The following is a 7,569-nucleotide window of genomic DNA, read 5'->3' as shown; positions in this document are numbered from 1 at the left end:
AACATGACCAAACTCGCTCTAATGTATTATTTCTAGGACTATATGGTATTTCCTACTTATTTTATTTGTATTTAAATGTGCCTTCCATGGTTTTTTGTTTATAAGTAAGTAGTTGATAAGAAACATGTTGCAAGAACACATTAAAACTGCTCATTAAACCAAAATTATTTATGATGTATAATATTAATATAAGAGACAAAGAAGATAGTTATGACACTGGTAGTAATGATATGGCACTGGTAATAATGATATTAGAGAAGCAAACAGAGAGGACTACTGGTAAACTGGTAAATGGAGTTTTAGATGATGGATGCGGATGTGAAACTACCTCTTCTTCTTCGTGAATTCCTTTCACAAATCTTCAATTACATATCAATTTTTAGTAGATTTTTGTGTGTTTCCTAGATTTTCTCTAATATTAATTAGGGTAAATTTGGGTAAGACTTAAATTAGGTTTTTATGCTTTCAATAAAATTTGCCTTGTTTTACGGGGATATTAGAGTCAGGTTTTTTATATATTTCTCCTGATCGTCTTCTAATGGCTGACTATTGTTATTATGAAGAATATAATAGCCTTAATGGCACTTTGTTAACATGTAATGGTATGTTCATGTATATTATTGACGACGATTTCCTCCGGCGTGACGTAGGTCTCTGCAACTCGATACAAGATCCATGGCTACCGGTTCTAACCGTGATTATGATGTTATGTGCTTATTACTCCTTGCTGTGGGATCATCAAGATTTGAAGAAGTTATCCAAATGGTTGGAAAGAGTTCCAGAAACCATCCATCGGAAAACAGATGTTTTCTATTTGAATATTTATTCAATACTTTTAATGTGTGTTAGATCTTCTATATTATGGGATCTCATTAAATATATTTTTTACTATTCTTTGTTAATGATGTATGAATTTTTGTCACTTGTTGACATTTCAAGAGTACAAAACACAGTTTGGCTAAGTTTGCCTGTGTTAGTGGCGGTTCAGATTTTTCCTCACAAAGATAAATCTACGGCCGTGGTGTTGCTTCATTCCCATTTACTGCCTATTGAAACGAAACGTCCAAATCAAGAGTTACTCTATCTTTTGTAATATTTTTAATCGATACTCGATACATCTCTTTCTTCGAAACCCAAACCCTAACTCTTCAAGTTTGAGCAAGATGAGAGTAATCAAAATCCCAAATATTGGAAACAGTAAGAAGATGTTTTTATTTATAAAGTCTTTTGAATCGTAGCCAATCCATTTTAATCGACTATGTTCAAGACTTCATGTATTCTGGTAAGATATCTAACATTCTAGGGTTTTTGGCATTTAATTTGGAAATGGATTCGTCTTATCATCTAAGTCTAACGATCACCTTAATCTCGAAGTGCTGCTTTTAGAATTGTTCCATTTTCCGGCAATCGAGTGTATACAAAAATCAAAATTAATTTTCTGTATTGGAGGAAATTAAAACATAGATGGTATGGCATATTGGGAGATTAATGTTTGTGACCTGTGAAGAACAACATCAGCCTATGTTTTCATTTAAGTCCCTCAAACACAGACTTACCGAGAAGATTAAATCTCTACTCTACTATTTAAGTAAATATTTTAAATTTCCTGCTTTCCTTATTTAGACTTGCGGAAAGGTGTTTTTTCTTCCACTTTGATGATTCAATGATTTACCTCTTATGGAATATTAATCTTTTTCAGTATTATGCTTTCCTCAATAATTTTATGCATGGATTTCTGTTGGAAAGTTAGTGGTTGAGTGATTGGATATTGGTTATCAGTTTTTCTTCTTCTCATCGAAATCATTTCTCTCACAGATAATACGAGGGGAAAATAAGAACCATCCAACTCTGGAAATTTTCCAATATGACTCATCCTGCCAACCAAAGTAAGTTGTTCTTTTTGTGAATAAACTTAGGAATCTTAACAAATCAGGGATTTGTACTTTTTTTATGTGAATTTCAACCGAATTTTGATTTTTGTTTGTTCGAAATTTCTTGATTTTTTTTTTGTGAGTTCCTTTTGTTAGTCCTTACTTCTCCTCACTTATCCCTTTCAAACTCAATACATAAATCTACGACCAAGGTTCAATCTGCTAAACACAAAATGAAACGCATAACTCAAACTCTCATTAGGTCATAGACTTTCTTAGTATTAAATGTGCAAAAGATCATAACACTTACTGTTTCTAAATGTATCATGATGATTCCATTGGAAAAAAATAATAATCTACAAACTTTTCCAAATTACTTCTTCATGGAACTGAAATTTAGTATTTTAATTTCGATCAAGTGGGTTGCTCGATATGCTCCAAAATAAATGGTTGCTCGATTATGATGATTATAGTCGCTTTAATTTTACTGTAAGTAATCTCAAAGAATTTTATCATTAAAATGATAGAAATTCAGTTTCATTTCTGAAAAGCGGGGTACAACAACTACACCCAATATTTCGTTTGGCAGTCTGAATGGACTCCAATATACTTCCAAGAGAATCAACTAGACAGTCAGACTCAATCAAAGAAAAGTATATCCAAGAGTTATATCTCTCTCTCTCAACACAATCAGAGTTAAACAGGAACAAGTCCGTAAACCTGATTATAGTGTGTGAGTTCTTGGAAGGTATCAAACCAATTTGTTTTTATCACAACCTATTTAAGACCCACCGTGTATAAACCTCTTTAAGCAACAATCACTAAAGAAATATTTCAACACGGTGTCCACTTAAAACAGGGTTAGTCTAGTCTGGTCTAACAATGTGAAAAAGACAAAGTCAAGTGTCCAAGATCAATCAAGTCTTATCCAACAAACAAGGTTGGATTTAGCAACTATAATTGATTAACGTACAACCTGTATTATCTCAATTATATAAATAAAATAGAATGCGGAAAAGAAATAACACAAACACCATAATTTTGTTAACAAGGAAACCGCAAATGCAGAAAAAACCCCGGGACCTAGTCCAGAATAAACACACACTGATTATAAGTTGTTACACCAATTTCCTACTACCTATTCGGACTAGATGTAATACCTGCTTCAGCTGTATTCAAGCACTTATAGAACTCCTAGCAGAACACCGCTTCTCTTTAGGAATACTTCTCGTGTAACTTCTAGCAGAAAAAAAAATTTCTTTAGAAGTTATTCCCGATAATCTTCTGGCAGAACAAGGTTCTCTTCAGAAGATACAACAACACGGTTGATATTTTTCGATCTTTTGTTTTCACAAAACACCGAATTAATTTCCCTTTAGACCTAAATCAAGGTATTGGAAATCTTGTGTTTGTTTTGATAAAAACAATTACTAGGTAATATCAAAACAAACTTGTAGATTAGGGTTTATTATACTCTTCAATAAAAGAAAGAGAAACCTAATTATTCTACAACAAGAACAGCTAGAATAAATCTAGAGATATCTTGTTTAAAACTTCTTAAGGATTGTTACGAGATACCTTAATCGAAGTTTTTATTTCTAGTTCCGATTTCGACTAACAAGTGTCGGTACACGATCGAGAACTGAAATCTATCAAAACCTAGGGTTTATGGTCAACAACTCTTGAATGGTCTTATATCAGAAGAGAAGACCTTAAAATAGACAAGAGGTGAAAAACCTAGATTACAAGTTGTATGACAATCACGAAGATTAAATCCAACTCGACTTTGTGATCCCCAATACAAAGACTTTTATCTCACTCTTGTTCATGAAGAACAAAAGACATGGAAAACAACCTTATGAAGCTTACATCAATTTTCCAAAGGGGATGAAAAACGTGTAGCACTCACAAACCCTTAATTTATAGTGAAAGGTAACTTGAAATCTAAGCAAAACTATTTTCCTTTTTCAAGACCCTCATAATTTTGGGAGTCTTTCCTAAGTTACAACTGTTGCCAAAATAATTAAATAAATAATTAATTTAGCAAATATTGTATTTATGTGAATAAATCACAATTTATCTTATGAAGGAATCACAAACACTTTAATATGGTAATCAAATATGTTTGGAGTAATAGCTATCTTGCCTAGATAAGGAAACATCAAATACTTGACTAAAAAAAGGCTTCTAGTCACGTAATTGGGCTCAAGTCCGTGAACCGTTACAAACAGTTCATGGATTGTTTCCTACTAACGAACCGTAACAATTACAACAACACTTATAATTGCTACTTTAATAAATTACTGATAACTTCATCGTTATAACTCAGAATTGAGTGATTCTTGGCCCGTTAAATTCGTAAGCTCATTCACTATAACATGAGAACCTTTCCAGGGATAAAGGTTATTGTTACAAAATTCTTGGCTCAAATAACCTCGAGTACATATACATAAATGTACATTTACTGTCATAGGAATTGTTCCATAGAGTGAGCATTTGTTTCGATAGATTGGAAAGGTGGAATTGAGCAAGAATCCAAATGAAATAAATTAACACATACATATGTTGATGAAGTCCTCGTTGATGTATTCTTGTAGTCTTCAAACTTCATCCTTCAAGGATAGCTTCGATTTTACTTCTTAGACTTAATCTAGTCCGAAACTATCTTTAGTATACTAAATCAAGAATGCATTTTGGCAACTAAAATTAACAACTAACTTGACATACCAACGCTAGTGGGTTCAACCGAGCAATGCTCTAACAATTTTGAATTCTAGGGTATATGAATTTTGATTTCATTGAAGTTGCAGCAAGGAACTAACAAATTTGTCTTGACCCATTCGATAAAAAAATATAATGGAACCATATTTTACACATCATTCCCTGATTTTATTCGTTCTCTCATGGTGGGTCTAAAATTTGAAACGACAAGATGACATCAAGTTTTCTTGGCATTGTTCTTCATCTCTCAGACGAGATCAGATACAAGAAATCAAACCCAGATTCAACAAACTGAGTTTAGTTTAAACCCGGGGCGAAAATCAAACAGAAACAAATTAGAGGTTAGTTCTATTACTTAATACCATGTGTCTTATTTTAGGCTCATTTACTACAAATTTGTGAATTTGGATTCGTTTTGATTTTGAATTCATGATTCATATCAGTCTCAGGGATTGGGAAAAGGAAATGGATTATTCTTGGGGTGTGAAAGAACTATATTTGAGAACTGAATTCGCTTGGCAAAGAATTGGATCAGAAAAAGTGTATGGTCATAAACATTTTTTTCTTTGAAAGATGCTTCTCTTAATGTTCTCCATTGGCAGATTTATGTTTCTATCTCCCTAAATGAAAGCTATTGCATAGCAGTAGTTCTTCGTTGCTGGGAGATAAAATTGGTCGGGATGCTTTATGGTCCGAGCTTACAGCCGCCGGAACAGGCTTCAAAGGTATTTAAACTAACTCAGGCTGCAATTTACCCTCCGCGTACTATATACTATATAAGAATTAACTGTGGGTATCCTTAATATACAAAAGAACATCATAATTTATTTTAACATGTATATTTCTTTTGGATCAATATCTTGGTCTGTAATCTTTTAATTGGAAGTTTACAAATCGATCCTTAAATGTTTCTTATTTATCATAACGAGTGTGCTGAATGGTTGAAATAGGTGAACTACGAATTCAATCTGTCCGTAATGAATCTTCCTAACACATAAGGGTGTACTTGAAGACTGATTCAACTTTATTTCAGGTTTGCAATACATTGGTATGTTAATTATATCAATGAATATTTCATTCCCAATGTCTAATATTTTACTAAGATGGTTTCATTTACATGTCTTTTGCTTGCCTTTTAATTTCTAAGCGGGTCTAATGGAAGATGAGTTATCAGAAGCGTGTATACAACATTCTTAAAAGCAAGAAGAATATTACAACGGTAAACCCACTTGAAAATTGCTTTGCATCCAAAAATTTATGTATTTCTCTGCTGCCTTTTGTAGCAACACTGAGATTATAATTATAAATTAGTAGTGTGCTCACGTTTACTGATTTCACATAAGCTTGAACTACGTACAAAAGTTGGGGTCAACTGGGAACTAGAATCGTTCGTCATTTAGGTGTCCAGAAGTTTTATAGATAGTCATCAAAATGCTCGATATGACACCAACTTAAACAACCTATTTAATGTTGGATTACTGGGTTCCCAGCAAAGGTACTATTAGTACTTTACTTGAGCATGAAATTTTGCTTCAGTTTGGAAAGTTCTGAATGCATGGAAATAAATCCATTTGAGGTAACATAACATCACCTATACTGCAACCATTTAACTATTTATATGCAGATTTTTATTTAGTCTTCTACAGTAAGAACTCCATATATTAAATAAAAAAAAATCAAAGTTCCAACTTGGGCCAGTTATAAATAGTAATAACCTCTACATTTTAATATTAATAGATTTTTCTAATCCCATCATAAGGAATTTGCCTCCATATATTAATATAGTCATCACTATTGGAAACTTCTAGATCTTGTTAAATCAAAATTTAAGATGAAATAAAATATTTACGTATAGTTGTTTGAGAAAAGGATGTAACTTTTTGAATTTTAATTGCATTTTTAGATTTACGGATGCGTAAGATCTCATTACTATAAACACCTTCTTGTTGAAGCCAAAACATTTACAACTTATCGAGCATGTTTAAAGATTTTTGACATAAAACATTTGATATCTCTATATTATCATAATCAGAATTATCTCCCTCCTCTTCTTGTCCAATTCCATCGTTCTTCGCTTAAAGCATATACAACTTGTTGCTCATTTGGATGATTAAGGAAGACATCTATATCCATTAGCATTTACATATTTTAATTTACCAAAAAAAATAAAATAAGTTGGTATACCTCCCTATATTAATAAACTCCGTATATTAATAATTTTCCGAAGTCCCAATACTATTAATATATGGAGTTTTTACTGTATTACATTTGTATTCGTTCATAGAGTTAGAAAGAGCTACCTCTTTACAGAGAGAAAACTCATATCAAGGGGATGGATACTTTGCAACCAAACTGTAAAGCCTCTACTTTGTTTCACTTATTATCATCTGCCCATTTTTATATGCATTAGAACATTACACACTTCTATTATTTAATTGAAAAGGTGAAATTATTCTGCCCAAAGGGTTTTGTTGATTTTTAAACCCGTCTGCTAATTTCAACCTACATTACAAAGGAATAAATTCTTTGTAGATTCATTTGTGAATGCATTTGAGTTCTTAATTAATTAGGTTTATAAAGAAAAAGTAGCTATGTAAATGTTTTTTAATTTATAACATGTATCATTATCTTTTTTTTTTTTTTGCAAATGTTGACTTCAGATTTACATGTTTATTATAATTTAGCGACTAAGGTTTGTTATTTTTACAAAGTCATTTATATTAGTTGAATAGAGGATCGAGCCGCTTTTTATTTGTCATTCCTATTCGCATCGAATTTTAGGAACTACTTATTTATCTTTCAGATTTTTCACTTTAGGACATCACATTATCATGCACACTGAATTTGATTTTGTCGTTGAGGGCGACTCCTAAGCTGGCAACAACCCACCAATACCCACATAGGCAACTCCTAAGTTGACACCAACACTGCCCACATGGCAACTCGTAATGTGAAGCAACTGATCTCACATGTACAC

This window comes from Papaver somniferum, chromosome 2 (genome assembly GCF_003573695.1).
Source record: "Papaver somniferum cultivar HN1 chromosome 2, ASM357369v1, whole genome shotgun sequence".
NCBI lineage: Eukaryota > Viridiplantae > Streptophyta > Magnoliopsida > Ranunculales > Papaveraceae > Papaver > Papaver somniferum.
This window is presented reverse-complemented; position numbering follows the sequence as displayed.